General features: G+C 41.5%; 1 pseudogene; it reads left to right on the top strand.

Annotated features, from left to right (window-relative positions):
* Window positions 1-2290: 2290 nt before the first annotated feature.
* On the top strand, window positions 2291-5568 carry LOC141351461 (uncharacterized; annotated as a pseudogene).
* Window positions 5569-22481: the final 16913 nt, after the last annotated feature.

Consider the following 22481-nt stretch of genomic DNA (forward strand, 5'->3'; position numbering starts at 1 on the left):
CTCCTTTTTGCAAGGGAGTTTAAGGCGGATGTTCTTTGTTATCAGCCAGACATTTTGACCGATCCTGTTGTGAAGATTGGAGGAATGACAGGTATCTGGTGCTCTCTTGTGTTTTCTTGCAACCCTCTTACTTTGGCAGATCCAGTGGTTGACAGATCAGAAGGTTCCTCCAACCAGAGAAACATATGCGTTAATAGCCGGGTACGCACTGTAAAGGTGTTAGACCTTCAGCTTGCTGTCATAGGGAGTTCTCTGTGTGCTCAGCCCATGGGAGGAACTGGTTCCAAGTGTTCTGGTGGTGATGACGGAAGGCTCAGAGGAATCTGTTGACGTCCTTGATTTGTTTAATTCTGTTTGCCTGTTGGTTTGTGAATGGTATCTAGAGGATAGATTTGAGGGCCACACCTAGGAGTTTAAAGAAGGCTTTCCAGACTTGTGAGGTAAATTGAGAGCCTCAATAAAACACAATGTCCTTTGGAATTCTACAGTACCAGAATACGAGAAGGAGTTCCGCTGTTTCCATAGAGGTAGGGAGTCCTTTGAGTGGGATCAATTGAATGGACTTCGAGAAAAAGGTTGACTAGTCCTTGGGGTAAATCTATGGCAAAGTCCAAGGATGGTTTGGAATTGGGACCAACATGAAACATGTCTGTTGTATATGTATACAATTATATATGATTTTTGAATTTTTAAGTATGTGACACCGACATTGGGGCCAGCGAAAATTTTGACAGGGCAAGTGAAAACATGAACCACTGGCCAGTATAAAAAGTTATTTGCGTTGAGCCTCCCCCCACACACACACAAGAGCACGCACACACACACACACACACACACACACAGAGTATATACAGTGCCATCCAAACACAAACAGTACGGATTAAAGAATACTACAGAAGGTGTTTGCTAAACAGCTTAATTTTACCTATTGTTTTGTAAACATTTAATTTTATAGTATTCTTTTTACTATGGAAGTGAATGGGGCTCATGATCGGTTTGGTTACAAACATTTTTCAAAAGATCTTCCTTCGTGTTCTTTAGAACAAAGAAATTTATACAGGTTTGTTTGTAACAACTGTTTCTCTGAAGTTTTACCATAAAAGAAAATATTGACAACATAATGCAATCGATCATGTTCCCGATCAACAATAAGCATACCATATATACATTTATTTGCTTCTCTGAAGATTATTTATATAGATGAGGATTACAGTTTTTTTCGATTGCTAAACGACAGTGGGCACAACTGGAGCTACATGTGCAAAACTCTAACTAGAGTCTGCAATACCAAAAGTCACCTGAGCTAAACTGTACATATCACCTGCAAAACTCACTTCAAGCAACACAACTCTAAACACATGACTCAAAACAGCTCAGTACAGCCAAACACTAAACACAACCCTCACTGAGATAACGCACACTGTCACTCAGAACACACTGAGAGGAAAAACACTAACATCAAACACCAATACACAAAATTCTAACTTTTTATCTTACAGATTGAACAATATCAGTGACTTCATACAAAGTAATGTTTTCTTCAAATAATTATTTATTTATTGATTGATTTATTACATGATTTATTGAAATTTTAGAACAGAACAATTCTTTATGGTAAATGAAAATTAGCAGTTTCCTTCAATAGTCTGTAGTAATTTATGGAATTGCAGTAATGAGAAAAAAAGGTAGAACCTAAAAGTACATACTGTAATTCAAACAAATAAATGAGGGGCTAATCCTGCCTCTCTCTAGCATCAGGACACTACATGCCACCCTTCTCCCTCCACAAACCCATCTTCGTTGTTCCATTTCTAAAATTTGTCTTTCTGAGCTCTACCTATCATATTTAGGTATATATATGTGTATATATATATATATATATATATATATATATATATATATATATATATATATATATATATATATATATATATACGTATATATACGTATATATATATATACGTGTGTGTATATGGAAGTGAATATATATATACAGTACTAGGGCTGTGTATCGCCAACAATTTCCCGATACGATACTGTAGTGGAGGACTTTTATTATGCTTTTATTTTCATATTATTCATCCTATTTTTCATTTTTTAATTACAATCATAAGCTCATAAATCGTGATTCATATGGAGATCATCTTTTTCTGCTAACGTACAGAATTATGCTCTTTCTGTCTTTTGAGCAAAGTACAATGTCCAAGGACTTAAACATCATGTACTGAGAACAAGACATACGTTGTATGATTTCACTAGATTTGTGTTTAACTGTTTATGTTCTTATGTCCTTCCCCAATGTGTTGCTACCTTGTCGTGGTGGGGAGGCTTGTGTGCCTCCGTGACCCTGAGGGCTATACCGGCGGGGGCAAGACCCCTGGCAGGTTCAACCAAGCCGGGCAGGACTCATGGTAGAGGAAAGATCAAGAGCAACACCTGGTCCTCCAGGTTGGGGGTTGGACGTGGGGCCAACAACCCCACTCCGGAAAAGAAAAAATGTTACAGATTCGCGAACAAGAAATTCAAAAGTAACTAAGGCCCTGAGGGAGGATGGACCCACAGCTAGAGAAAGTATGACGCCTAGTAGGGAAAGCCTCTTGGAAGCTACTAGGCCGACATCCTTCATCTCTACCAGAACCACCACTAACATCAGGACATGGAATGTCAGAACCATGTTTGAAACCGGCAAAACAGCACAAGTGGCAGCAGAGATGAGACGTTACAACATAGATCTTCTGGGAATCAGTGAGTCTAGGTGGACAGGCGCTGTCCAGAAGAAGCTAGCCACAGGGGAGCTGCTGCTGTTCTCAGGCCATGAGAAAGCAAACGCACCTCACAGCCAGGGAGTGGCCCTGATGTTGACAAAGATGGCACAGAGATCACTCATTGGATGGGAGGCACATGGCCCACGGATCATCACTGCCTGCTTCCGCACAACAAACAGGAGAATCAACATGGTTATCATCCAATGCTATGCCCCAACCAATGAGAGTGAAGAAGACGTCAAAGAGGATTTCTATAACAGGCTACTGACCATCATCCAGGCATGCCCAAGACGAAACATCATCATCACCATGGGTGACTTCAATGCCAAGATCGGCAGTAACAACCAGGGATATGAGGAAATTATGGGAAAACAAGGCTTGGGGAAGATGAATGAGAATGGGAGGAGATTTGCCAACCTATGTGCCACTACCAACCTAGTCATCGGCGGGAGCCTCTTTCAACACAAAATAATACATAAGGCTACCTGGGTGTCACCAGACCGGATAACAGAAAACCAGATCGACCATGTCTGCATAGGAAAAAAGTTCAGAAGATCTCTTGAAGATGTACGGGTCAGAAGGGGAGCGGATGTTGCATCTGATCACCATCTCTTGGGCGCTCGTATAAAGCTCAAGCTGAGGCGGAACTGGACAGGGCAATTCAGGCAACGCCAGAGGTACAACATCAGTGCTCTGAAAGAAACAGACAGGCTAGAAGTTTTTCGAAGCACACTCTCAAAAAAGGCCCAGATCCTTCAACATCAGACCGAGACAGAGACCATAGATGAAAAATGGCAGAGCATTAAAGAGGCAATAACATCAACATGTCAGGAAGTGCTAGGTAACAAGAAGCAGGGGCAAAAAGAATGGATCTCAGTGGGGACCTTAGAAAAGATCCAGGAGAGGAAAAGGAAAAAGGCAGAAATAAACAACAGCCGTACACGTACAAGAAAAGCCAAGGCCCAAGAGCAGTATTCAGAAGTAAATAGAATAGTTAAGCAGAGTATAAGGGCAGACAAGAGAAATTACATGGAGACACTGGCAGTAGAGGCAGAAGATGCGGCTCAAAATGGTAACATGAGAGAGCTGTATACCAACATCAGAAAGCTCTCAGGAAAATTCAGCCAACCAGAGAGGCCAGTTAGGGACAGAGAAGGAAAAGCTATTCCAGGGATAGAACAACAAAAGCATAGATGGGCAGAGCATTTCGAGGATCTCTTGAACAGACCTTCTCCATCGAACCCAGCAAATATCCAGCCAGCTAGATGTGACCTTCCTATCGTTTGTGATGTTCCATCGAAGGAAGAAATGTATAAGGCCATCAAGCAATTGAGAAACGGGAAGGCAGCTGGGCCAGACACCATTCCTGCAGAAGTTTTAAAAGTGGACGAAGTGACCACTGTGGAAATGCTCTATCCTCTATTCCAAAACATCTGGGAGGAGGAAGACATCCCAACAGAGTGGAAGGAGGGCTATCTAATCAAGCTCCCAAAGAAGGGTGACCTTAGTTCCTGCTCAAACTACAGGGGGATAACACTGCTGTCAACCACAAGCAAGATATTTAACAGAGTCCTCCTAAACAGGATAAAAGATGCGGTTGACCCACATCTCCGAGACCAACAAGCTGGCTTCAGGAAAAGTAGATCCTGCACTGACCAGATAACAACCCTGCGGATTATCCTGGAACAGTCCTTGGAGTGGAACTCACCTCTCTATGTCAATTTTATTGACTATGAGAAAGCATTTGACAGTGTGGATAGGGAGACCATCTGGAGTCTGTTGAGACACTATGGGATACCAGCAAAGATCACTAACATCATTAAGAACTCATATTAAGGAATGACATGCAGAGTGGTACATGGCCAGCAGCTTACTGATGCCTTCCAAGTGCGAACAGGGGTGAGACAAGGATGCCTGTTGTCGCCATTCCTTTTTCTGTTAGCAATAGATTGGATTATGAAGACCTCAACTGCCCAGAGGAGGAATGGCATCCAATGGACACCTTGGACACAATTGGATGACCTCGACTTTGCTGATGACCTGGCACTCCTTTCCCACACCCAGCAACAAATGCAGGAGAAGACCAATATCATTGCAACTCATTCAGCAAGCCTTGGACTCATTATACACAAAGAAAAGAGCAAGATCATTAAAGTCAACAACAACAACATGGCCCCCATTATGCTAGAAGGAGAAGCACTAGAGGAAGTGGAAAGCTTCACCTATCTTGGCAGCGTAGTCGACAAGCTAGGAGGGACAGATGCGGATGTGAAGGTGCGGATTGGAAAGGCAAGGGCAGCTTTCCACCAACTGAAGAAAGTCTGGGGATCCTCCGAGCTGCCTAGAAACACCAAGATAAGGATCTTTAACTCTATGATAAAGCCTGTTCTATTGTACGGAGCAGAGACCTGGAGAACAACAGTCACGACCATGAAGAAAATTCAGTCTTTTATCAACACCTGTCTCAGACGAATCCTAAAGGTACGCTGGCCAAACACCATCAGTAACCTGGAGCTGTGGCAACGAACAGGACAGCAGCCTGTTGAGAAAGAGATCCTCCGAAGACGCTGGAAATGGGTTGGCCATACATTTCACAAGCCCGCATACAGTACAGCAAGACACGCCTTCTTTTGGAACCCACAAGAGGAGAAAGAAAGGCAGGCCAAGGAACAGCTGGTGCCGCGACCTGGATGCAGATGTGAAGAGGTCTGGACATACATGGGGACAGTTGGCCCAGGACCGGGACAACTGGAGAGCCCTTGTTCGTGGCCTATGCCCAAAGTTGGGCGGTAGGCGTAAGTAAGTAAGTAAGTTCTTAATCACTGACAGCTGAAATGACGTAGAAACGGATGATTGTACGTATTTCAGCATCTTACTATAAATGTGTGTTCAACCTTGTGATCGGGGCTCTTGGGTTTAGACTTCTAGCCCCAGGGAGTGAGAGCCTATTCTGCAGAATATATAAAATTCAGACAAAGAAAATTCTGTCGACAGTGTGTCTGTGTGATCCTTGACTTTGACTCTTAGTGAGTATTATTTGATGCGGCTAAAATTCCACGACAATAATGGCGACGAGGATGCGGATTCCACAGCTGAAGACTTCAGAAGGTTTGGGAGAGACTGACTGATCACCCCTGAGACGAGAGGTCTCGGGCTCCGTACCCCAGGCCTAAGGGAAGGGAGAGTCTCAACCATTTCTGAAGTCAAAGCTGACGGAATCTGGAAAAGAACCGTTGTGGTGGCATCTGAATAGATAATACGGTAAGCGTTATTTCGTTCATGACCATGGGTCAGGGTAATTCGAAAGGGAGTACAAAGTCAATGGATCTGGAAAATGGTGTGTATGCTCGAGTGATCAAATCAAAGGGCACGGGGGCGTTGGAAAGCGTAAAATCTGGGAGAAAAGGTATGATTTTCCTCCTAAAGGAACACTGAGTGTAAAAGCACTCATTTTATTAAGGGAAAAATCATTGCGGATGGCAGAGAAATGAGAGCACAGAGTAAGATAAAGACCAAGGACGAACTGACTCAGACTAAGTCAGAGCTAAACATTAAGCAAATGTTTTCCTACATCAGATTCATTACATGATGAACCTAACTTTCTGTTTTTTTTCCTCCTCCCTATGCACCTGCACGTACCCCACCTGGGGTACATTTTCCAATACACAAGGGTACCGCTTCTGGACGATGACCTCCAACCCCCTCCACAATGTCGCCCTCCACCACCACCTGCTCAACAAATCGCACAGATACAACGACCAGCTCAACAAGCCACACAGATACAAAAGCCAGCACGACAAGCACTACCTGATTGCACCCCCGCCACCGCCGATGCAAGAACTGCCACGTGGACCAGAATCAGGACAAAGATGATGTTCAGATAAAGACGGAACGGGAGGCAAGGCCTAAGGAAACAGCAGAGAAGCCGTTCACCAGAGAAACAGCTATCTTCAGCTTTTGCCAAGATAGGAGAATGGGCACAGCCACAACATAACCAACGCAATTTCTCTTCGCAAGGACAACGCTCCCGAGAGAACGGGCAGCAGAGAGAATGAGAGAAGAGGAGAGGAGATCCGAAAGAAAATGTTTGCTGGTATTGCGGACAGAAAGGACATTTGAAAAACCAATGTTTCCATTTCCTGAAAACTCAAGGGACACCGGAATCCCAAGGGGGCGCGGGAAACCTGCCACTGTGTAAAGAAAGGGGCGACTGAAGCCAGGAGGGGGAAGGGGAGCATCGTACAGAGGCGGGTAAGTCCAATCTTGTTTTTTCTGCGGTTCAAATGCCATATTATCTGCTTGCTGATTCTGATTTTTCTGATGTGTATGATAGGGAAAGACACGCTCTGTGCAATGAAGAACTTGCTTTGCTTGATATTGATAAGAAATAATGGTTAAGGGACAGGTATTGTTGTTTATGGTAGACTCTGGATGCAACTGACTCTGTCATACGCAAAGATGAATTCCCATTTGTCACCTTGAGTGGGCAGTTTAACTCATCTATGAGTGCTACGGGGCATATAGTGAGGGAAGAATTTACTGCTCCACTCTGTTGTATGCATGACGGTAACGAGTTTATGCATATGTTCCTTTTATCTGACGCGTGTCCGGTAAACCTCATGGGGAGGGATTTGATGTGTTAAATTAATGCTAGCATCTTATGTAACAACCAAGGCCTGAGTATTTCTTGTTGGGATCCCAGAATGTTGTCTATGTGTGTGTCTATGTTAAATGTGTATGAATGGGCCTGTGTATGAGTGAAGAGTTGCATGCTGAAGGGAAGATAAGATTGCCACAAGCCAGCGAGGTCATTCCAGCTGATAACATGCATTGCACAGCTCATAGAAATGGTTCTCTGTAAAAACAGAAGGTTTGACTATAACCCATAAATGCTGGAATGACTCATGGTGTGTGGCACTCGTTAAAATTGACAGAAAAACAAGAACAAATTTTTGATGTTGAAAATTCAGTACCCCATGTTTCCATTGCAAAAAATACCAGTCAGCCATGGGAAAAAGCAGGTGAATTTGCAAAGGCCTGTAGCGAGGCTGTTGATTGGGAAATGTTGTCAGATAACGTGCAGTTCTCAGAGCAGATAACGGCACACAGGAGAAGTTGTGTTTCTTTTTTCATTGCTGAGAGAGAGAGCGTTGTAATACAGAAAGCTGTTTCTGCAGATTCAAATTTACAAAACATTTTGCCAGCACACATGACGTGTGCTAGCATTGATTTACCGCAAGAGGTTCTTGACAAAGTACCTGACTACCTGTGGGCTAAAGATAAATATGATGTGGGTTTGATTAAAGGGTGTGAACCAGTAGTTATCACCCCAAAGAGTGATTACAGACCATGCAAACCTCAATACCCTCTGAAAAGGGAGGCGCTTGAGGGAACAAGGCCAGTATTTGAGGCCTTATTGGAGAAAGGGATAATTGTTCCCTGCCCAAACTCACCTGTGAGAACACCCATTTTTCCTGTACAAAAGGTCAGAGATGCAGGTCAGCCCACAGAGTGGAGGTTTGTTCAAGACCTCCAAGCAGTAAATGCTGCGGTGCAGGTAAGGGCACCAAACGTGCCGAACCCTTACACAATTCTCTCACAGATACCAGCTGACGGCCAGTGGTTTTCTGTAGTGGATATTTCAAATGCATCTTTCAGTGTTTCCTGTCCATCCTGATAGCCAGTTTTCGTTTACTTTTACATTTGAGGGGTACAGCGAGAGCCCCACGATTTACAACTTTGCATTGCATTGTTCATTACAGAAACTTGTGTTGGATGATGATGTTGCTTTATTGCAGTACGTGGATGACCTCTTGGTGGCGGCACCGACTCAGCAGTCGTGCACAGACAACACCATACGTCTGCTCACTCATCTAGCTGAGGAGAGCCACAAGGTCAACCCCAAGAAGGTACAGTGCTCTGTCTAGAAAGTAACCTTTCTAGGACACGAAATTACACCAATGGGTAAGTCTCTCTCTCCAAAGAGAATAGAGGCAATAGCTAACATACCAAAACCCATTACAAAGAAACAAGTGATGTCATTCCTGGGTATGACATCTTATTGCAGAACTTTTATTGATGCAACAACCATTGCATGACATGATTTATGAAAAACCTTTAGCACCATCAGAAAAGGTACAATGGACAGAGGAGGCTGAAAGGGCATTTATGGAACTGAAACAGACATTACAGCAGGCACCCACTTTAGGATTGCCAGATCCAAAAAAGCCTTTTATTCAAACTGTGGATGAAAGAAATGGCTGTATGACATCTGTTTTGTTGCAGGAACATGGTGACAAGTTGAGACCAGTTGCATATTTTTCAGGTCGTCTTGATCCGGTGGCCAGGGGCCTACCGGGATGTCTCAGGGCAGTGGCAGCTGCAGAGAAAGCAGTACAAGCCAGCAGTGAGTTTGTGGGTTACGCGCAGCTTCGTCTGTTTGTGTCTCATATACTGCTTGAACAGCGCACATCTCACTTGTCTGCAGCAAGGTGGCTGCGTTATTCCTGTGCATTGTTACAAATGTCTAATGTCACAGTTGAAAGATGTACAGTTCTGAACCCGGCGACATTGTTACCTACACCTGATGAAGGTACACCACACTGTTGTTTGTCTGCTCTACGGGAAGTATGTACACCAAGGCCTGACCTGGCTGACACACCCATACCTAATTGCACCCTCACATACTATGTGGATGGGTCCTCTTCCAGAGATGATAGAGGCATGAATAGGATGGGGTGGGCAGTAGTGTCTGACTTTGAAGTAGTGAAATCCGGATGCTTACCACCTCACGCAAAGGTGGCTAAATTGCATGCACTAACAAAAGTTTGTCAACTTGCTACTAATCAATCTATAACCATTTACATTGACTGCTGGTTTAACTGACAGCTGATTTACTCCTTTCTCAAATAGCTGTGTGTAAATGCAAAGCACACACCAAGGAACAGGACGTGGTATCCAGAGGCAATGCACGCGCGGACGCAGCGTCTCTCACTAACGTAGATTTTTCTCTTACACAGATTTCCCAGGAAAAGGAAGCTGAAACAGCACAGGAGTCACTAATAAGCATGCAAACATTTTCTCTCCCAACAGAAATAGCTCTATGGAAATCGTGTGGAGCTACCAAAACTCCTGAAGGGATTTGGATGGGTCCAAACCAAAAACTTGCTTACCTAAACACTTTTATTCCCATTTTGCTAGGTTGACACATGGCTTAGACCACGTGTCCAAAGGAGGAATGCTGACAGCCATGGCACAAAATTGGTTCACAAAGGGTTTTTCTCCTGTAGCACAGAGACATTGTGAAAACTGTCATATATGTCTGGGTAATAATGTTGCAAGAGGGGTAAAAACCGCACCTGTGGGGCATCCCATTTCCTGAGGGACCATTCACACATGTAATGATGGATTACATTGAATTGACAGCAGCAGAAGGTAAACTTGGCACAACATCAAACCAGGAGATTTCGGGTTGGTGAAAAACCTGAGGAGGAAATCCTGGAAGGCGAGACGGTGGGAGGGGCCATTTCAGGTTCTGCTGACGACTCACACCGCCGTGAAGGTCGCGGAGCATGCCACCTGGGTGCACGTTGCCCATTGCCGGAGGGTTGGTCCTGGACTGCAAGGTGTAAACCAAAGGGAGGACGGCTAGTCGAGTGCTACGGATCACTTTTTTCGTATTGGTGGGAACCACAGATACCTGTATACTGCAAGTTTATACAAAGAACGAGACGAGAGAACTGCAACAGCTCACAAGGTATTGGAGGACGAGTCCAGTATTCTGGGTTTGGTTTGGAAACACGCACACAAAATCTTTAATGTGGAAAGCAGGATAGCTTGGCACAACTGCACCGTGTGGTCCTACCAAACCCGAACCTACAAAGGAAATTAATCAACAAGGGCTCACGACCCCAACTCTAACTGTGCTCAATCCGGAATCATCAAGGGCTCACGACCCCAACTCTAACTGTGCTCAATCCGGAATCATCAAGGGCTCACGACCCCAACTCTAACTGTGCTCAATTTCTTCAAGAAAACTAACTATTTTTCTTCTTTCAAAAATGAGGTTCATGATCATATTATGCGTGTGCATTTTTGCTTTTACAACTGCACAGAACTCTATGTACACTATGGTTAAGGGTAATAACTAGAGCTACGTAACGATGACAGTAAATGAAGTTATGAATAAATCATAAAAAGGGAGGAGTGTAGTGGAGGACTTTTATTATGCTTTTATTTTCATATTATTCATCCTATTTTTCATTTTTTAATTACAATCATAAGCTCATAAATCGTGATTCATATGGAGATCATCTTTTTCTGCTAACGTACAGAATTATGCTCTTTCTGTCTTTTGAGCAAAGTACAATGTCCAAGGACTTAAACATCATGTACTGAGAACAAGACATACGTTGTATGATTTCACTAGATTTGTGTTTAACTGTTTATGTTCTTAATCACTGACAGCTGAAGGCTATCTTCTAAATGACGTAGAAACGGATGATTGTACGTATTTCAGCATCTTACTATAAATGTGTGTTCAACCTTGTGATCGGGGCTCTTGGGTTTAGACTTCTAGCACCAGGGAGTGAGAGCCTATTCTGCAGAATATATAAAATTCAGACAAAGAAAATTCTGTCGACAGTGTGTCTGTGTGATCCTTGACTTTGACTCTTAGTGAGTATTATTTGATGCGGCTAAAATTCCACGACAATACGTATCCCGATACAAGGGCCCCGATACGATGCGCATCACGATACAAGACTATTTTCAAATACATTTTTTGTCCAGAATTAAGTAACATTATTACTATTATTGTTTAATGTACATTGAATAAGCAGTGTTTTAACAGTTGTCTTTTTGACATTCATTTATTAGCTTTTGGGGTAACTCATAGAAATTCTTAAAATCTAAGAGTTAATACTTAACTTATGTTTTTTAAAAACAGTTTTACAAAGAAAAAGTGTCTTACTCTAGGCATTATATTTGTCTCTCATTTCATTATTCTATATCTATGAATATATGTGTAAACATGCAGTCAGACTTAATACTATTTAATAGAAATCAGATTATTAATGTGACAGCTAATAGTTTGAAGTAGCTCTGTATCTCTTCACTAGATGTACAATTTTCACATGCAAACCTTTGTCATGTTTCTTCTCTAATGCGTAGTACTGTTTCGCGACTAATAACTATAGGCTAAGATATCTGCGCTTTCATACTGCACTCATTGATTTTAAATACGCGTGAAAGAGAGAGAGAGAGAACACGGCTCGCTATGCAGTCACGTGCGCCAGCGAGACAGACACGCAAAGTGAAAGTATACCTCGCTACCTTTCTACGTATTCCGCGGGACACATGCGTCCTTTCCATATGGATCACGCATAAGCAGCGATTGGTCACGTTACTTTAAAAAGTGCATCCGAATCGATACGGAAGATGCTGTATCGATGCGCGCATCGTCAGGCGTCCATGACGATGTATCGTTGTATCGATATTTTGAACACAGCACTAATATATACGTATATATATATATATATATGAAATTGGAATTTTTATTTATTTGAAATTGCAATCAGCAGTGTTTGAAAGGCACAAGGCTGAAATCAATTCTGTTTTGAATTTGTGGTTCACAGTTTTGACAGCAGTGTGTTAGCATTTGAACAAAGTGCTGTAAATCCACAGTGTTGTGCAGGTTGTGTTTAAAGTCATGGGATAAGTGTGTAAAGTTTTGAAAACTGTGTTTAACCAATGAAAAATGAACTATAGTTTGGTCCACATGAACCGCTGCTGTGCAGACTGTAGTTAGAGTTTTGCACATGTGACTCCAGTTGTGCTCACTGTCGTTTAGCAATCGAAAAAAACTGTAATTTAGTGCTGGGCAGTGAGTAAATTACAGCACAGTCTTTTGGAAAACCATGTTTTTAAATGTCTCAAGTCTTTAGGATAAATATCTTTACCATGCTTTAAAACGCAACGCAGCACAATGTCATTCAAACAACTGAAGTTACATGATATAAATCTGTACATTTGTTATACTATTTAAATCATGCAGATGATTTGGTGGTGTCAGCAGTCAAATCTATACATTTGAACAGGCTTGTGAACGGACCTGAAAGTGATACACAGGCTTTATTTTGGACTTTTCCATTTGGAAAAACAGAATGCTGCGTCTTCCTGGTCATAGCGGTCTATCAATTGTAAGTGTGCTACTGTGCAAACGGTGGCGTATGATATTTAAAGCATAGCGAGAGCAGACTGCTCAGCATGCTTTCTTATTGCTCTCCCGGTACTTTTATGTTTTGAACGATCTGTGCAATGCCAACACACGTGATCATCTGCAGTCAGGTAGCGGGGGCGCGGAGATGCTGAGATGGTTAAAAAGATGTAATACCGTTATAACATTTCATCTTGTCTCATTTTGGTCAACGAAAATGAAAGAGACATTTTAGCTAAGTTTTTATTTTGTAAACCACTTTTAGTCTCGTTTTTATTCGTCAACAATATTGCATTATACATTTAATTATAGTCTTCGTCACATGACCAGCATTTTCGTTGCTTTTCGTCAGGTTCATTGACGACTATATTTAGTCATACTTTTCATTGACAAAAGCAACACTAGTCTGGATGTAGTGTACTAGAAATTAGGGATTGACGAATATGGATATTTTTTGTGGTGATGCCGATTTTTTTCATCAACCTTAGCCGATTACGGTTACAGGCTGCCGAATTTCTTGAGCCGATATTTGGAGCCGATACTGCTTTTGCTTACTCATTTTTTACATCATAAAAATGATACAATGATGATACCAAATGTTACAAAGAAGTCTCAATTTAAAAAAAATAACTTTTATTGAGTTTAAAAGAAAACTATATTCAACAAATAGTAAAAACAGGTGAAGTAGAACAAGTAAATAACAATATTTAACAAATATTTAAAACGTAAGGTAGAACAAGTAATAAGGTAACAATTGAAAATACTAAAAAAAAATATTTAAGCATAAATAAAATAATTACACTATTGCACACAGTAGCAACAAGCAAGCAAGCAGCATAATAAAGTGCACACTGTACTATACTTTTTTTAAAAGTAACAAACTATTTAAAACCTAGTCATTTTGTAACGATCAGCCCTATCAGCCGAGTTACAAATAGTTAAAAGGGGTCAGATCTTACTGTGTGAGGTTAAAACAATGTTAAAAGGATGACAAACAAGTGAAATGAAATTAAATAAGTGTATTTACAAGATCACAATGAACTTAAAACAACACATTAAAACTTAAGACTGTTAAAAGAAAGGAATACAAGAAAACCAAACCTAAAACAATCTAAAAGTTCAAGCGTGTTAAAAGTCCAAATGTGCAAAGTGTTCTCCAGTGTATATACAATCCAATGATAGTGTAATCCACAAAAGATGTCTGGAAGGGTAAGTCCACAATTAAAGAAACTCCTCAATCCAGCAGTGGATTAGTTTTAGCATATGCTCCCCATGTGCTCTTAGCTATTTCCTTTTATAGGGTTACTTCCTGTTTCCTGTCATGTGATCACTCACATGAAAGGTAAACCATATAAAAATAAAAGACATACACACAGATTAAAAGTAAAAGATAAAATGGAATAAAATGGCTAAGACTACATGGAAAACCTAGTTAAAACTCAAATATACATAAAATCATAAAATATATATATTGAGCGGTTAAAACATGAGTCTTGTGTGGCAGTGTCACATAGTACCCCCCCTTAGCTTACCGCCTTGGGGAAGAAACTAGTCCTTTCAAGGTATTGTCAGCCATTGTCCATCTTGTGGGTCTCCTCTTGTACGTGTGCATTAAAATGTCTTTGTGAAAAATTAGTACCTGCTAGGCCCTCCCACATCGGCACTAGCTTGCCAGAGGAATCTGTGGAAATACGTAAGAGAGGTGGGATCCAATACCAGACTGGGTATCCCTGGGTAGGTGGCGCCGCTCCTCCCGGGGTCCTGAAGCACCCAGCTCTTCTGGCACGCCGCTCTGCCTGGTATTTCCTCCTTTCCGGCTTCGTGGTCTGATGGTGAGAAGTAGTTGTAGCTGGCGGACGCGCTTTTGTTGCCGGGACTGAAATTTTTCCAAAGTGATGGATAAGGAATAGCAACTGGTTTCTCACATGTTTTACTTATGTTGGATTGTTGCCCTCTTTGTGTTTTTCTGTTGGCCCTATTTAAAAGGAGCCAACATATAGTCTTGTTTCCATCAAGGACAAAGAGGACTTTTAAAAAAGAGAAAGATCTATATATTTTTTTTCTTTTTTCAACAAAAACAATACTTGGGTAAGAGTGCACCTTATGTGACTAAATACAGTCTCTCCTTGCACCTTATGTTGTAAGTTCGTTTACATTTTGGTTACTTTACTACTTTCATTTTGTCGTTATCTATAGTTACACTAAATACCAGGGGGTTAAGGCAATATGTTAAACGTAAAGCTTTATTTTTATTTGCTAAACAACATAGAACTGATTTTTGTTTTTTTCAAGAATCTCATTCGATTGCAGATGATGTACGTTTTTTGAGGACTCAATGGGGTAAGGATATATGGTGTGCGCATAGAACGGAACGTTCTGCAGGGGTTATCACTTGAAAGAACAGATTCACCGGGGAGATTTTGCATATGGAACGTGACATTTAGTGTGTCAGACTATTAAAGTTAATAACTCTATATTCTTTATTGTGAATGTTTATGGTTATAACTCCAAAACTGAAAACGATAATTTGTTTGAAACGTTAGAGAAGCATATGCTACATGGGTTGAAACAATTTCCAAATTTAACTTTTATCATAGGAGGTGCTTTTAATATCGCTTTAGAAGGGTTAATTGACTGTTTTATCCTATACCCTAAATGCAAACCTTAAATGTTTTATAGAAAGATTTAATTTGGTTGACATATAAAGTTTCCAGGATTATTTACATTGGAGCAATAAAGCCAGCACCAGACAATCTCGAATAGACTATTGGTTAGTGTCAGCAAGTATACAATCCTTAGATGTCTCTGTCAATATACTTCCTTCTCCTCTTAGTGACCATAAGCCAGTTCTTATTTCTATTAACTTCAGCACTTCTTCTCATGCTATGGGTAAAAGCCTATATGGAAACTTAACAGTTCATTGTTGCAGTGTGAAAATATTAAAACAGATGTTAAAAATCTTATTTTATGCTAATGGAATAAGGCATTATCATAAAAGAAATATGGGAATTTTTAAAATTTGAGATTGCCAAATACTTAAGAAAACAGGGAAGTTTAATAGCAAAAGCAAGACGTCTTAATGAGGACAATGTTATTTCAAGATTAGCTGCTATTTCTTCAAAGTTAAGTTTAGATGAAGATGAACAAGCTGAATTTGTCACCCTACAACTGGAACTAGACAATTTATATCAGAATAAGGCAGAAGGAGTGTTTATTAGGTCACGGAGGCGATGGTTGGAAAAGGGAGAACAAAACTCAACATACTTTTTTGGTTTAGAAAAATTTAATTTCAGAAATAATGTAATTCAGCAACTTAAAATAGATGGAGCCATTACAGATGATCAGAGAAAAATTTCATCATTTTGCACTGAATTCTATAGAAATTTATACTCATCCAAATTCTGTGAGCATTCTGCTTCTATGTTCATGAATTCCATTTCTGAAATTAAGACCATTGACCCCTTGCAAAAGGAACACTGTGATAGTTCAATTACTACTGATGAGGTTTTAAATGCTATCACGCATATTAAAATTTATAAATCCCCAGGACTTGATGGCCTAACGGCCGAATTTTATAAAACCTTCTGACTCTGTTGCTCCCTTTCTTAAACAGGTTTATATAGAAGCTATAGAAAACCAAATTCTCCCACCTACAGTAACTCAGGGATTATTAATGTTGATTCCAAAACCAAAAAAAGATCCATTGATACTAGATAACTGGAGACCAATTTCTTTATTAAATAATGATTATAAGATACTTGCGTTAATTTTTGCTAATAGAATAAAAACATATAGACCCTCTTATAGTGTCACTGACAGAAGACTACGGAGGCAGAGATATAAAATATAACAGAGTTTATTGAATGATGTATGGAACATGCAAAGTTGAAATGGATGATGTAGATCCTCAGAAGGTAATAACAGACACACAGGGGAAGAAGTAATCCACACGCTGATGATGAAGATGAGGAGAAGTTCTGAAAAGACACAGAGATTAGTGAGTCTGGTAATCACATGAACAGTTGTACTTGTGAAGAGACCGGACGATGACTGTGTGATTGTGAGTGGTATTTAAAGGGAAGGCTTGATGAGAGGTTACAGGTGCAGCTGATTAGTATTCAGGTGATTGTGATCGGTGTTGATGAGGGGTATGTGTGGAAGGACCTGGCAAATCCGTGACAGTACCCCCCCCCTGAGGGTCCGCTCCTGAGGACCCTTGAGCTCTAGGACGCCGAGGAGGATGGCCTCTGGGTCTGGTAGCTGGTTTGTCTGGATGAGCTTGATGGTAATCACTGAGGAGTTCTGGGTCCAGAATGTCATCACGAGGAACCCAGGATCTCTCTTCTGGTCCATATCCCTCCCAGTCCACCAGGTATTCAAGCCGCCCACCTCGCCGTCTGGAGTCCAGGAGCTGCCTGATGGTGTAGATGGTCTCATCTTCATCAAGAGGGGGGGCTTCTTCACCAGGTCCTGTGGGAGGAACAGAAGTGACAGGTGAGTGAAATGGTTTCAATTGAGAAACATGGAAAACAGGGTGAATCCGGTAGTGTGCGGGGAGACGGAGTTGAAAGGCTACCGGATTGACCTCCTTGATGATGGTAAATGGACCAATGTACCTGGAACTCAGCTTTTTGCAGGGTAGTTTGAGACGGATATTTTGAGTAGACAACCAAACCTTATCACCAACTTGAAAGTTCGGAGTTGGGGCCCTTCTGGTATCTGCCTGCTGTTGATGACGACGGATAGCGGATTGAAGGTGATGGTGAGCTGAGTCCCAGACCCTCTCGCTCTCTTGGAACCAGTGCTGCACTGATGGTACGTCGCAGGGTTCTTCAGTCCAAGGAAACATGGGCAGCTGGTAACCGAGTACGCACTGGAAAGGCGTGAGACCTGTAGCCTGCTGATGTAGAGAATTCTGTGCGTACTCGGCCCAGGGTAGAAACTGGCTCCAAGAGTCCTGGTGGTTATGGCAGAAGGTTCGGAGGAAACGACTAACTTCCTGGATCTTGCGTTCTGTTTGACCATTTGTTTGAGGGTGATACCCTGAGGAGAGACTTACAGTCACATCTAATAGTTTAAAGAATTCTTTCCAGACTCTAGATATAAACTGGGGACCTCATCCTTGACAATGCATCTGCTTTACAATTCTTAGTACCTGGACGATAGGAGATGACAAAATGGAAACGAGTGAAGAAAAGAGCCCACCTGGCTTGTCTTGGATTCAATCTTTTTGCCTCACGTAGATACTGAAGATTCTTGTGGTCTGTTAACACGGTGAATGGATGACGTGCACCTTCCAGCCAGTGGCGCCACTCTTCAAGAGCCAACTTGATGGCCAACAGTTCCCGATCTCCGATGTCGTAATTCTTCTCCGCCGGGCTGAACTTGTGGGAGTAGTACACCCAAGGACGAACGTCAGATGTTTTCCCCTGCTGCTGAGATAAAATGGCTCCGACCCCTGTTGATGATGCATCCACTTCTACAATGAAAGGTATATTAGGGTTTGGATGAACAAGAATGGGTGCTTCACAAAAGGTTTTCTTCAGCAGTTGGAAAGCTTTGGCAGTATCATCATTCCAAGGCAAAACTTTGGGTTTACCTTTTAAGGCTGATGTCAAGGGAGTAACAATTTGGCTGAAGTTTTTAATGAATCGACGGTAAAAGTTTGCAAAGCCTAGAAATCTTTGTAATTCTTTTACCGTCTTGGGTTGGGGCCATGTTTTGATTGCTGCTACCTTTCCTTCGTCCATACTCACTCCGTTAGATGAGACATCATATCCCAGGAATTGTATATGTGATTGATGGAATTCACATTTCTCTGCTTTGACGAAGAGTGAGTGTTGGCGAAGTCTTTGTAGTACCTCCTTGACATGTTGTACATGAATCTTGGGATCACTGGAATAAATCAGAATGTCATCAATATAGACAATCACAAACCGATGAAGAAGATCTCTGAAAATGGTATGCATGAAGTCTTGGAATACAGAGGGAGCGTTTACTAGACCATATGGCATCACTAAATATTCCCAGTGACCAGTAGGGGTCACAAAAGCGGTCTCCATTAATCACCGGCTCGAATTCTGACCAGATTATATGCACTTCTGAGATCGAGTTTGGTGAAGATGGTTGCCCCACGGAGCTGTTCTAGTGCAGTAGGAACAAGAGGAAGAGGGTAGCGAAACTTCCGAGTGATGTTATTTAGACCACGGTAATCAATACAGGGTCGGAGACCGCCGTCCTTCTTGGTTACGAAGAAAAACGGAGAAGCAGCAGGGGAGTTGGACGGTTGTATGTACCCTTGTTCTAACGTCTCCGTGATGTATTTTTCCATGGCTTCTTGTTCAGGTATAGATAATGAATAAATTTTACCTTTTGGTACTGGTTCACCCAGAAGGAGGTCAATCGCACAGTCCCATGGCCGCTGAGGTGGTAATTTAGAAGCTCTCTTGGGACAAAAGACATCCTCAAATTCTTTGTACTCTGGAGGAATAGATACAGAAACATTCTTGTTAGGGCTTTCAATGGATGTGCTGCATACCTGAAGTTTTTCACGATGATGAGGAGGTTTTGGAAGGTTTGGAAAACATCTTGGAAAGCAATGATCACTCCAACCTTTAATTTCTCCTGTGTCCCAAGAGAGCTCCGGATGGTGTTCCATCAACCATGGTCTTCCAAGAATCACATCCGCGGTGGAATTCTCCAGGACCAGAAATTTGATTCTCTCCTGATGTAAGATTCCCACTGTCAGAGTGATTTCCCCAGATCGTTGACGGATATCAGAGCGGTTAAGAGGTTTTCCGGTGATCGACTGTACCTTTAATTTTTGCTCAATGGATTCTTTCTTGATGTGGTACTGTTTGCATAACTGAGAAGAGATGAAGTTCCCGGCCGACCCTGAATCAAGGAGTGCAGATACTATAATAGAGACATTACGGTAGGATAATTTCACTTGTGTAGTAAGAGGGGTGTAAATGTGCTTTTCTGGTTGGACAGTACTCACCAATGCTCGTGGTGGACGGATGGGACATTCGGAGATGAGATGTCCTTTACTGGCACAGTATAAGCACAAACCTTCTTTGATACGTCGTTGTCTCTCTGACAGTGGGATGCGAGTGGAATCCAACTGCATAGGTTCTGGTCCTGGAGGGGACGGTTTTGGTGAGCGGTAGAGTGCAAATTGAGAGGGATTACATGCCAGCATGCGGTTTTCAGTTCGGATTGCTCTTTGAATGAAACTTTCGAGCCCAATGTTGTGATCAAAAGTGGCTAACTGTAGTCGAAGATTGGCTTTTAAACCATTACGATAGGTAGTGATGAGTGCTCGTTCATCCCAACCACTAGCAGCCGCTAGTGTGCGAAAACGCAAAGAAAACTCTGCTGCCGATTCATTACCTTGTTTCATATTATACAGTTCATCACAGATGGAATTGTCACCTACTGGAAATCCGAAAACTTCCCGAAAATGTGCACTAAAGGCTCGGTAGGATTGGAGAACGGATCCGTTTTGCTCTCTGATGGAGATTGCCCAATGCAACGCTTTTCCGGTAAGTAGAGACATGATGAAAGCGATCTTACTGCTGTCTGTGGGGAAACGGTTAGGTTGCATCTCAAAGATAAGTTCACATTGCAAAATAAATCCTTTGCACTCACTCGCTTCACCAGAATATGGATTTGGATGGGCCATGGGAACTGTGTTTACGGTAGCCTGAGGAGTAGCAGTGGTCTGGTGTGTCTGTTGCAATTCGTTGCGTATGGTGTCCACAAGGCTCTGGAAAGCGTCCTGTTGAGACATGGTGTTAGTTTTGTAGGGTCCGGTCTTCTGTCACTGACAGAAGACTACGAAGGCAGAGATATAAAATATAACAGAGTTTATTGAATGATGTATGGAACATGCAAAGTTGAAATGGATGATGTAGATCCTCAGAAGGTAATAACAGACACACAGACACACTGGGGAAGAAGCAATCCACACGCTGATGATGAGGAGAAGTTCTGAAAAGACACATAGGTTAGCAAGTCTGGTATTCACAGGAACAGTAGTACTTGTGACGAGACCGGACGATGACTGTGTGATTGTGAGTGGTATTTAAAGGGAAGGCTTGATGAGAGGTGACAGGTGCAGCTGATTAGTATTCAGGTGATTGTGATCGGTGTTGATGAGGGGTGTGTGTGGAAGGACCTGGCAAATCCGTGACATATAGATGAGGCACAATCTGGTTTTCTAAAGAAACTACATATTTCAAATAATATAAGACTAGTGTTAGACTTATTGGATTACTCTCATCTAAGTACTGATGATGGATTTATTCATTTCCTGGACTTTTATAAGGCCTTTGATACAATAGAGCATAACTTTATTTTAAATCATTAGAAAAATTTGGTTTTGGAAACTTTTTCTGTAAAGCTATACAAACAATGTATAAGAATGCAAATAGCTCTATTAAACTTAAAGATGAATCTTCCTGTAGATTTTATTTAAAACGCGGAATTTGACAAGGCTGTCCTATTTCCCCTTATCTCTTTTTGTTATGTACTCAGATTATGAATATTTCTATCAGGTCAAGCCACATCAAAGGTATATCTATTGCTGGTAGAAATATTACAATTTCCCAATTAGCTGACGATACAGCACTTTTTTTGAAAGATCATCATCAGGTTCAAATTGCTCTTAATGTAGTAGAAGCCTTCTCTAAAGCCTCGGGTCTTTGTTTAAATCTAAGTAAATGTGAATTATTACCCATAAAAGACTGTAATTTACATTTGGTGGCTAATATTCCAGTGAAACAATCTGTGACATAATTGGGGATTGTTATTTCAAAAGATCAAAATTCCAGATGTAATATAAATTTTGACCCCATTCTCAAGAAGACTAAAGCAAAGTTAAATCACTGGCTATTGAGAGATTTATCCCTAAAAGGTAGAGTCCTGTTAAAGCTCACGTAACACACGCTGTTTCTGCATTTCTGATATTAATCTGGAGTACCTATAGAGTAGTATGACATCCTTTATCTCTATCTCTGAAGAGTCTTTAGTTTAATCAGATTTATAAAAGAAAGATTAGCTTTACCGAATCTTTCCGATAACGTACGAAAAAATGAAGAAGGAGGAGTTATAACACGGGAGGAGCGAGTACGAGTCATGCAACACTATACAACACTGTTTTAACTTATGATTCACTACATGTTCGTGTCATTTATATAATATACACACGCGCCTATTTCCAACATAAGACAGAAGTCTTACTTACCACGTGTAACTCGTCATGACCCGGTTCTGAAAATCCACCGCATCAAACACACACGCAAAACTCCGCTGCTAATCCGGATAATAAACTATATCCATTGTTTCCATAAGGCTGGATGTCTTCTCCTTACATCCAAAAACACACTTCTTGTTGTGCCATTGTTGACTTTTGAAATTAAACAAAGCTGAGTGGAGTGATAAGCTGTTAGCAAGCTCTAGCGTCTCCCGCTGACTGACGGCTGGGCGGGGTTTTCCGG

This window comes from Misgurnus anguillicaudatus, chromosome 20 (assembly GCF_027580225.2).
Source record: "Misgurnus anguillicaudatus chromosome 20, ASM2758022v2, whole genome shotgun sequence".
Lineage (NCBI taxonomy): Eukaryota > Metazoa > Chordata > Actinopteri > Cypriniformes > Cobitidae > Misgurnus > Misgurnus anguillicaudatus.